This window comes from Mastomys coucha, unplaced genomic scaffold (assembly GCF_008632895.1).
Source record: "Mastomys coucha isolate ucsf_1 unplaced genomic scaffold, UCSF_Mcou_1 pScaffold1, whole genome shotgun sequence".
Lineage (NCBI taxonomy): Eukaryota > Metazoa > Chordata > Mammalia > Rodentia > Muridae > Mastomys > Mastomys coucha.
In genome coordinates, this window is record NW_022196891.1 from 17,149,090 (window position 1) to 17,160,954 (window position 11,865).

Sequence of the window (11,865 nt, forward strand, 5' to 3'; positions counted from 1 at the left end):
GGGAGGCTGTGGGAGGGATAGGATGAAGGTCGGGAGGGAGAGGCTGCACGGAAGCAGAAGGCATCTGTCGAACGAACATTCTGTGTGTGCACATGTCTGCTCGCTATCTTTGAGCATTTTGACTTGTGTGTTGTGCATACATTTATTTAGGCTAGGGAAGCGCCTTGGATAGGTAGGCTCCACCTGATAATCACCGTGTGGTGTTTGTGGGTGCATCTAGGTGCCTGATTCACAGGCCTCTAAATGGGGCTGCCCAGGGTACAGAGGAGTGGCTCTGGCTACTGTAACCCCTATCCAGTGACTAGAGATGAAGCTACCTGGCAGCCAATCAACACCTCAGAAAGTTCCCTTCCCCCCATACCCCTCAAGGAGACCAAAGTGCTGAGACAGGGGTGAGCTCTGGCCACTCTGAAGCTAGAGGCACCAGAAGAGAACCTTCTCTGGGGTGGCCCTGGAAATTTTCAATGGCCAGCTTTGTGTGTGTGTGTGTGTGTGTGTGTGTGTGTTCCAGACAAGCCATTCATCTGGTGGTAAATATGACATGCTTTGCTTGCCTGCAGGCTATAGTTATGGGAGGGGGGGAGGAAAGATGGGCAGGAAAACCATGTATCCAGCAGAACCTCCCATTTGCTGCACAGCCTGGCCTTGTTTAGACTGGACCTGACACTGTTCATATGAAAGACCATAATGGTCCTTCTTGGGGTTAGAGCACTGCTCTTGATCACCAGAGGTTCAAAGCTCCCCTGGACCTCTAAGCTCAGCTAAGAAGACTCCTTAACTTGACAGCGTATAAGAAGAGGGTGTGTCCATGGCGGTGTACAATTTTAATCCTAGCACTCACAAAACACAGAGAGACAGGAGGATCTCTGTGGATTCAAGGCCAGCCTTATCTAAAAAGTGAGTTCCAGGTCAGCCAAAACTACATGGTCATATTCTGTGTCAAAAATAAATAAGTAAAAAAATAAAATAATATAAAATAAAGAAAGAGATGGTGGAGGCTCTGGTCACTCTGTCCCTCCATCCCCTCTCCCCCCAAACACTCATAACAAAACCCCAGTCTAGGAGTGGTCCTCCGGAATGTTCAAATAAAAAAGTTTGCTTTATGTGTGAAAAACAAAAACAAAAACAAAACAACCATTCTGAGATGGAAAGGGTCTTTTTGAGAAACACTGTGAGCAGGAGGCAAAGCCCTCAGATGTGCTGTCTGCATCCCATCAGGAGAGTTGTGCTGGTGGACAAGCAAGCAGGACACACATACAGCTGTCTACGCATGCAAATGCATATGTACATGTATGGAGTGTACCCATGTAGAAAGCATGGCACTTCTATTCAGAGGTGTGACCACGGCAGGTGCAGAGACACTACCAGGGAGCAAGGTTCTGACAAACATCTGGGCCAGCAAAACAATACAATACAGGCCCATACTGACCCATCCAAGTCCCAACTTGAAGGCTTTGTTCCTAGCCAGGGTAGGAGACAAATGTCTCTTCTAAGGGCCTCTGCATGGCTCCCACCAGGGAGAGCTAGGGCTGAGAGAGATGGGTTGTTGAGATGGGAGATGGGGGAGCCTAGGCAACCAGCAGTGAGGCCAGGTGGCTCTTTTCCTGTCCCCTGGGAATCAGGGTCAAGGTTTTCCGTCTCAGACCCCCACTAATAGCAATAGCACAGTGGTTGTGGGATGAGCCATCGGCCCAGCTGAACTTCCTGGGGATAGAGTATGCTGGAGAAGCTGGAGGCAAAATCATGTGTGCCAAGCGATTTCTCAGAGAACCTGGCTTGTAGCTGGCCCACACAATTGACTTGAGGAATGTGCTTCCATCTTCATCCTTTGGCACCCCACCCCCACCCACAGAGGTGGGATAGGTCCCCTTCACTATCACAGACTTGGAACTGCCGCGGTGCTTTGAAGATACCTGGGAGGATTCTAGGTTGAGAGGAGGAAGGCTCACTGTGGGGATTTGAACACTCACCCAAGTCTTACCCTACAGAGAGAGAATTCTCTTAGCTAAAGACTCAACTTTGGGCAGGGGTGGGGGTAGGGGTAGGGGTGGGGGTGGGGGGTAAGTGAGGTGGGGGAGGGCAACAGAGAAGGTGCCTCTTTAACACTGCAGGGGGGGGGTGTACAAACCTACCTACTGAAATTTAGGAACTAACACTCACCAAGAATGCTCTCCCAGTCTCATGTAAGCACTTTCATATCCATGACGGGGATGGAGTGGGGCAGAGGATGGTGGGGTGGTGGCGAACTCTCTGAATGTGCTGCCTAGAACCTAGGGCCCTCTATGTAGAAGGAAGGACTCCCGGCACTAGAAAAGCACAAGACATTTTTTTATTCCTAGGGTACTCTAAGGCAAATGGCTGGGATTCCTGACAGACAGCGAGCTCTTCCATAGAAGACCCTCCTTGGCCTTGGAGTTAAGGGAACCCGGGGAAGCCCAGGCTCTCCAGGTCTTAGCATCTTTTGTGTTGGGGAGAAGCATCAATAAGAGGGATGGTTTCCAGATTTCCATCGCAAAGCACGTGGAGGACACAAAAGCTGTCCCACCAGCCTCTCAGCTGACCTCTCCTTGTCCTTCCCACCTCCTTCACATCTGGACATCTGGACATCTGGCAGGGCAGAACAGATGAGGAGAGGGAGCATAGCAAACATTTTAAATCATTGCCAATATGCTCCCCACTTCCTGGTGGATGATTGAACACATCTGACATCATTCACTTCCTCCAGACACCCACAGGTCTTTGAGATCCGTATCTGTGTATCTATGCATTTATCTATATCACCTTGCCCAATTTACAGATAAGAAAAAGAGGTCAAGGTCGTCTTCGGAAGGTCACCTTCAGTTTCGTTGAAGTTTACAACGCTGGGCGGGCCTTTCCTACAGCTGAACTCTGACGCTTGATAAGGATCTGCCGGTGGTTGCTTTTCTGGGGCCTTCCGATCTTAAGTAGGAGAAGGCTTCCTCCAATCTTCTTACCTTCCCTAGGTAGTAAAGACCGCAAGACCCAAGGCCCATATTAGCTTTCAAGGGAATCTAACCTTTGCCACCCTATCTTCCCTACCTTATATGAGTTCCCACCAGAATCTTCCGCCTGAGCCGGGACTAGGCCCGCTGAACGAGCAGGTACTAACCCAGCATCGTATCCCCTTGGCCATTCTCCAGCTCGCCCCACCGCAGCCTATGCACCCCACAGTCCTCCGAGGGAGTTGCCGCAATTCATTTCTGGTTAGCACAGCCCAGGTCGCAGGCCTGGTGTCACCTCTCTCCTGTATGTGGGTGAAAATCAAACCGTTCTGGGGTTCCGCTGAGGCCTCTGAGTGCACCCGTTATCTCTGCGGGGAGCCCCCAGAACTATCAGTTCAGCGCAGGGGCCCTGACTCCGCTGGGGACACTCCATGAAAGGCCACCGGCGCCACCTCTCCTAAAGGTTTGGGAGTGACACTCAGCCAGTCTCCATCCTGCCCGCCTCTCCGAGGCCACTCTTTGTAGGTTTGGTTTACGTTTGCCTCCCTTCTCTCTGATGCTCTTAGGGATTTGGGGTCTGGTCCCTTCCTGGTCCCTTCACTCCAAAGTCTCCACTTTTGCTTTGGAGCTATCGGACAGTTTCCTCCAGTCCCTGGGCCTGCGCCCCGCCTCTCGCTTCCTAAAGTACTCGAGATCGGGGAAGGACTGAGTGTTCCTTCGGTCCCCAGCCCTCCCTCTCCATGGGTCACTTGGCCCAGCTCTTGATTTTGCTCAGCTGTCTGTGTCCACCAGATGCGCTGGAGGTCCAATTTGGTGACAGTCGCTCCCTCCCACTCCCGGTGTTGCTAACGTGTAGGAACACGGACGCTGACCTTGAGTGCAGACAGGCTGACCTCTTAAGGCTTCCCAGCCGCCCTCAATTGATTATGTGGAGAGAGGGAAGTGGGGAGGTGGATTTTCAGTGGGGGCTCCTGGGGGCCGGCCCGGGGATAGTGAGAATCACCTTTGTAACCGTACTGCTGAAGCACAAACCGGACCTGGGAACGGCCAGGTCTGGAGTCAAAGGAGGTAAGGGAAGGGCTGGCCTTCAAGACTGAGGAAAGTAGACTTTGTGTTGTCGCTTCAACACGTCCTGGATAGACCACACTCCGCATTCTCACCGACATTCCGCGGAGCCCAGACCCCTCACACTCGGTCCCCTTGGCTTCTGACTCTGCCCGACTAGGGCTTGGGCCCCAGTCCTCTGCCAGCCTGAGCTCAAGAGAGTGCTTGCTCTGCGTTTGACTGGGGAAGTACTGTCGACTCAGCTTCAACTTCGTTCTAGGTGAGCGCTTCAGAAATCCTTCCTTTTTTTTTTTGGTGGGAGGGGTTGGGGTGGGGCGGTGAAAGTAGTAGCCCCCCTCTGCCACACTAGCCTCTTTGGTGCCAGTACGACATTGCTGGGCAGAAACTTTCACATTCCCTCCCTCGTTTCAGCGGAGGTGTCTGGCCAGTTCTCTAGCGCCCTACCACGGGGGCTCCAAAACACAGCCGAAGTTTCCCCAGAGTTTCTTCACAACCAGTTTGTCCTTGCGGTCCTTCCTTCCCTGAGTCACGCCCACCCAGGTCCTACCGAGCTTCCCGAAGGGGGCTGCCCTTTTCTGTGGGTTTCAGAGCCTGGCTGGGTCCACCCTTGCAGCCTTAGCTCTCTGCGGACTGGGACTGACCGCTGGCCTTCGCTCCTGGGCTCCTGGTACTTTCCCAGCTGACCAAGGGCTGAGGAGGAAGATGGACACGGGAGGGTGGCTGGCGTCAGGCCTTTGAATTTCTTCAGGGATGATAGCCTTGAAGTAAAAAGTTGGGTGTTTTTTTTTTTCTTCCGGGAGACTGGCCTGGAACCGAGATATCCCAAATATCTAGAAAAAGCTGAGGAAACTGGGAGACTAGAAAGGCATGCACTTCCTCAGACCAAGTTCAACCCAAATCTACAAACATTCCTTGTGCTTCTTGGGTAGAATTCCCAAATGGTGGATGGAACTCCCCTATCCTCCATCTTCACCCTGCACTGACGACTTAGCCGCCCCTCCCTCAAAAAAAAAAAAAAAACCCACCACCTAGTAGGAAAAAACGTATCCAGCAGCTTAGAGGAGGGGTTGTTTGGGTGAGTGGAGGCACCTAGAAAGAGAAAAGGTTGCCGTAGTCACATTCTGGGCAAAGCCTGAGCCTCTCCGGTTGGCTCCTTTCCATTCCTCCTGGACTGAAGACCTGGGGGCTGGACTACCTTAACTTTTAGAGCTCCTTCACTCTTCCCAGCAAGCTACATTTTATAACTTCACCCCCTCCACTCCATGCAGGAAAGCTGTGAGAGTCTTTTTGGATGTGGTCCACCCATCCCCGACAACTCACAGCCTGCCGCCTGGCCATCCTGTGAGTTTCCCCAGGATGGGGTAGGAACTCCTTTTCTCCTAGAGACCCTCTAGGGCCAGGGTGTCGATGATCATTACTTGAAATTAAAAGTCCCTCATCCCTTTCTGTCTAAGCTTCAACTTAGTTTCAGAGAATGAAGCGTGAAAGCTTTGATAGAGATTACCAATGCTTCATTTATTCCTGCAAATGGCAAACACGGCCCAAGAAAAACGGAGCCTTGCGTGCAAGCGCCTTGTCTTGGGTCCTCAGCCATCTCAGTCTTCACAGGCTCACTTGGCTGTGAGACGCCCCGGGCAGGGAGAGTCTTGTACAGTGGACTTCTCTCCTGGAAGGGAATCCTGCAGCTTAGGGCTGAGACTTTATGAGGTAGAAACAGTGGGGCTCTTGAGACCAGCATGAGAGCCAAGGGATTTGGCACCAGGGAAGTGAGGGGGAGTGGTCCAGGGCACAGGAAGCCCCGTGAGTCACTAACTGGTTATGTGAGTGTGACTAAGGATTCTCACTCTAAACCCACCTTATTGTTTCCTAGTTATGGGGGAGTCCAGGGGAAATTCCTAAGAATTGTACGGAGAGATGGAGAGGGCCAGGAGACCCCCAGTTCCATTTTCTGACCCATTAACATCCCATCCCAACACCACGCCAGCCCCTGGGACTTCATGCTTGCCCATAAGGTTGAAACCAAATGGAGGATTTCCTCTGGCTGGCTTTCACATATTTTCAAGTTCACTCAGACCACCCTCAAGGTCTGGCACACTCCACCCCATTCAGAAAAAGTACAGTTATTTTGGATACAGAGCCTTCGAACCTTGCTCTACCAAGCTCACCTTGTGATCCAGGGTAACAAAGTATGTTAGGACCATTTCATAAGGAGGCAGCGATGCAGTCTCCAGGAGTTTAAAAAAAAAAAAAAACTATGAGTTTTATTCTTTTAGACACAGCAGGGAAGTTTGAAGCAGGAATAGTTACCTCCCCAGTAGGAGGCCAGCCGCAAATTCCTTTGTGACACTGTGTTATTAACTCCCAAGTAGGCAATGACGTCTCACATTCCAGCCACCTGGAAGCCCCTGAATACAAAGACACCTTTGGGGGGGAAGGTAGTCAGGAGAGATAAGCAGCAGCGCTTCTTCCTGTCCCCTTAGCCAGCTCCAAGTGCATAGGCATCTTTGCACCTCAAGGACTAAGATCCATTTCCAGAACCCGGTTTGTTATTTTAAAGCCAGGTGCGATGGCACACGCTTGTCGTTATCTGTGTTAGGGAGACCCAGCCAGGAAGATCCTTGGGTCAAGTCAGCTTAGACTGCTCAGCAAGTGAGAGACCCTCTCTCAAAATAACAAGGTGGTCAGAGTTGATGAACAACAGCTTAGGTTGTCTTTTGGCCTCCACAGGCGTCAGCACACACGTGCCTGGATCTACCTAAACCCCCAGCCCCCATGTATCTTTGAGAGCAAGATGACCCCACAGAGTCCAGAGGGGGTCTCACCATAACAGAAAATGAGGCTGGTGAATGAGTGGGGTGCCATGTGAAGTGCATAGAAGCACCCAGCTCTACTGGGGAGGAGGAATTGTGGTAGGGTTAGAGGTGGACACCTGGTGGACTCCTGGAACTCTTGCTCATTTTTATTAATAACTCAATAATTACATTGTGAAAGCGGGTAAAGGCAGTTGTCAGTAAACTTGACCCCTTGAGTTCGATCCCAGGATTCCCACAGAGTAGGAGAGACCGACCGGATTCTGTGTCTATAGTCATGTGCACATGCACACAAAAATGAGTGAATAAAAATGGAACAATTTTTTTAAGAAGACTTTCCTGTCATTTCGGATTGAAGGTCTGCAAAATCAAAGGAGGAGGGGTCTTGAAGTTTCATTAACAATTAAATGAGTTGAGGGTTGTGAAAGTACTCAATCCTTTCAAATCTAGAAAGTGCCCCGCTGTCCAGTGCTGGCGATGCTGGGCAGTACCTTGAAAACAAATTGCTTAGAGAACAGAGTTCAGTGGCGAGTGTTCCCACTTGTCCATGTCACTTACCCAGTTATCAACATGGCCCTAAAAGAGTGCTTTTGACAAGCATCTGAGTGGGCATTGGAAGGGCAAGTTCTGCAGTTGCTTGCCCACCTCGGCTACGATGCTTCCCATGATACTTCCAGATGGTTTCAGGAGTCAAATGCACGCGTACAGTGCCTGTCTAGGTATCTGGACTGCTGCCCACCCCCTAACCTCCATGAGCTCAGAGCCATTTCCCGTGGGACCTTTGTGGGTTCAACTGAGTTGAATCTGAGATCTGTTAAACCGAAAAGGAAAAATGGGATTTTGTTACATCTACCTTAGCTTACCAAAAGCTTCAAGACCAGGATGCGATTCCAGTGTTAGAGAGCTTGCTCAGCGTGCACAAAGCCGTGGGTTCAATCCCCAGTGCCCTGTGAACAGGATGTGCTGGTTACACCTTGGTATCTCTGTCCTTGCGAGGTAGAGGAAGGCATGCTAGAAACTCTAAGTCTTCCTCAGCTACATAGCAAGTTTGAAGTGTACCTGGGCTATCGGAGATCAGGTCTATAACTAACTAGCTAACTAGCTAGCTAGCTAACTAACTACGTGCTTTGGGAGTAAAACTTTTCTTCCCAGCTACTCCTGCACAGGAACTGCTGGCCAAGGAGGGGAACTGCAGATTCAAGGACCTTAGAGATGGGTTTTGCTTTTTCTTAATGCTTTTTCTTCCTTTCATCTTGGGTGTTCTAAGGGGTTTTGACCTGGGCCTGCCTTTCGGATGCATGTATTTTATGGGGAAGTGGTTGTGAGAGGGAGCAGTTGGAGGTACATTTCAGGCATGCAACTTTTGCAGTGGGGCACTCGGAGGCGTTGCATAGAGTACCTCCTTTGTTCTGGTGTCTTATGAAATTGATAAAAACCGGAGGGGGCACTGTTGAAGTTGTTCCTGGTCCTGTATGGGTAATGAGGTTCAGTTATTATTGAGGAAAATACTATTTAAAATAATCGTGAGCATGTTGGGTATAGTGGCACACACCTTTCACCCCAGTACTCTGGAGCCAGAGGCAGGCAGATCGCAGTGACTTAGAGATCTGGTCTACATGGTGAAGTTCCAGGATAGCCAAAACTGCATAACAAGACCCTGTCTCAAAACAAAAAACCCAAAACAAAACAAAAAACAAACAAGCCTCCTCCTCAACAACAAAAACCCTAAGCATTACATTTCTCTATGAGCACAATTTGGGCAGAAATCTGAAACAACCCACTGGGCCATTTGCTGCTGCTGCTGAATTACTTCCAATAAATTTGTCATTGCAGTTTGTAAAGTTTATGTTCTTGGAATTCTTAGCCTTTTCCTGGGATTCATTTATGTACAGTCTATACATATACACTGTCCAGTTGTAGTAGAAATAACACCATGACATGAAAGGCACACACACAGTCACTGCTCTCCCTCATTCTTCCTAGACCAGACTATGGATATGAACAAAGTGATGGCCAGAGTACATAGTGGACCCAGAGCCACCAAGGTCCAAGAGTCTGGCAGTATGTAGGTAAGAAATGGAACTCTGTTTTAACTGTTTTTCTTTGGTTTGTTTGTTTGTTTGTTTTTCTGGTTCTGTACCTGGAATTTATATCATTCTTAAGCTACGCAAGTGCTCTACTGCTGAACTACATTCTCCACTCTGTAATTTTCTTTTAAAACAAAGTGGGAACTGGGTAGATAGAGCAGTCAGTAAAGTGCACGCCTTGCACACCCAAAGACCTGGATTCAATTCCCAGAAGCCACATAAAAGGGAGAAAGAAAAGAAGAAATAAAGAAGAACCCAGCATGGTGCTTTGTGCTCTTTAGGTAATTCCAGTGCTAGGGAATTAGAAATGGGTAGTTTCCTGAGACTCTGGCTGACCAGCCTAGCCTGCAAGACTAGCTCTAGGAAAGTAGGAGACAGGAGATCCTATTTCAAGGAAACAACAAGTTGGTGACAACTGAGAAATAACACTTGTGTTGTCCTCTGCCACACACACAGAGTGTGCATATGTAACTCCTACACACATGCATCCCAATATACTAGAGCTTGCAAGTACATGTACTTGGGCATCCATGTGCTCGTGTGTGTGTGTGTGTGTGTGTGTGTGTGTGTGTGTGTGTCTGGAAGTGAATTAGTTCAACTTTACGGAAAGTCTCTCTCTTCTTATTTTCTATGGCCAAGGGTTTTATAAAAGGGAATTGGCTCTTCATACTTGGGAACCTTGGACTGTGAACTGTAAGCCTGTTTGGGGGGGTCATGAATTTCACACACAGAAAGCCTAGACACCCCAACCATCAAACAGAGCAAGCCCCAAGAGCAGAGGGAATCATGATGAAAGGTTAACAGTGACAACACAGTGATCCTTGGAACATCTGACACAGGATGTTTGGCACCAGGACAAGCAAGAGTCATTCTCATCCTCCCCACAGCTTCTGGACTTTTGCTACTGATGTCCAGAGAGACAGTGAATTGATCAGTGCTGGGGAGATGGGTAAGTTGGCAGCATGTTTGCCATGAGGACCTGACTTCGGTCCACAGTACCTACAGAAATGCTGATGTCTGCAACGCTGCTTTCATTACTGTAATGCTGTAATCCCAGTGCTAGGAGGCAGAGACAGGAGGATCCCTGGCACTCTAGGACCAATATAGCCCAATTGAAAGCCCCAGGTTCAATGAGAGGTTCTGTTTTGGAGATAAGTACAGAGGGACTAAGGGTGACATTTGATGTTGACTTCCTGCTTGCACAGGTGCATGCACACACACAAACACACATGAACATACAGAAACACAAATACAAACACGTGAACACAATGAACACAGAAAAAACATAGACAAACACATACATACACACTAAAACACATGCACACACACACACACACACACACACTAAGGAAACAAAAGTTTATCCTTACTACAGGACTATCTAAGCTTGCTCATTCTATCTTCTATCTATCTATCTATCTATCTATCTATCTATCTATCTATCTATCTATCTATCTACCTACCTACCTACCTACCTATGTATCTATCTATATATCTTCTATCTACTTATTTATTTATTCCTCTAGGTGGGGGGGAGTCATGAGAGGCAAAAAGGAAAGACTTTCTGAGAGACCTAAGGCTGATCTTTTTTTAAAAACAGAGTTTGCTGTTTAATAAATAAAACTTGCGCATGTCAGTCTGGGAGACGGGACGTTCACCTGAGTAGATGAAACATTCATGAGAGCAGCATGGGGGTGAAGCTTGGGGTGCAGCTTCCTTCTGCTCCTAGATGAGATTTTAGGGAAGCAGGTGGCTCAACTCAGATGTTAGGGTTCCCACCAGGCCTGGCTTTGGGAGATGGATCCAAACTTCCATAAGGATGGGGGTCCCCATCTTTTGGTCCTTTGTGAGCCTGTTGGGGCAGAGGAAATGAACCCAGATGATTTTATGGGGGAAGGAGGAGAGGGGTGACTTGAGCTGCTGGTGCTCAGTTCTGTCTGTTTTCCTTTCCTTCTGTGCTGTCCCTCACATCTGAGAGGAAAGAATTATGACCCTGTACAACTTTCCTAGTTAGAAAGTATGGCTGGCCGAGAGAGAGAGAGAGAGAGAGAGAGAGAGAGAGAGAGAGAGAGAGAGAGAGAGAGAGAGAGAGAGAGAGAGAGAGAGAGAGAGAGAGGGAACTGCCTGTCCGTCTTTGTCCTAGGTTGGGAAGGCCTCCTGGTCAATAAATACATATTAATCATGTGAGAGAATTGACATGCAAATGAAGGGCACCATTGACAAGCCTTAGATGGCAGAGGGAGAGCCCGTGCAGCTGTGGTCCTGCCTGGAGAAGCCAGGGCTGCGCCTGGTGATTTGTTGGGTGTTTTCTAGGGGGCAAAGCCCCCTTTTCCACTAAGTTTATAAAAGGGGGGACTGGCCCTAGAGGTGACTTCAGGATCTTTTGCCTACACATTTCTTAGCTCTACCAGCTCTCCAGATTTTTTTTTTTCCAAAAATTAATTAAAGTCTGTCAATGGCAGGCCACCCTGCCTTGTGGATCGCTGTGTCTCTCGGCCCAACTGGAAATCTCCAAAGGTACTTTGTTCTTGTGATCAAAGAAAAGTTGAGCCAACCAGAAAAAGAGTTAAAAGCTTAGGTGCATTTTTTTAGAGGATCGCTTGATAGTGCAGGAATAATTATTACCTGCCATTGTGAATTACTGCTTATAAAACAGCATGCTGTGTATTGTTGTGGTTTCTGGAGCAGACACCTCCAAATGACCTTGGTATAGGCAGGGCTAAGTTTCAACTCTGAGTTTTCAGAATACCTAACACCTGTGGGCACACATATTTCATATTTTAACCTATTGTGGTAAACTGTGAATTTGGTGTTGGGGAATTATACACATAGAGAGCCTGATGTTATAAGAACAAAACAGATGTGCTGTATTACCTACCCAGCAGGTCATGGTGATGAATACAGTTACCTTATTCATCAAAATCATGGGGACATAAGCTG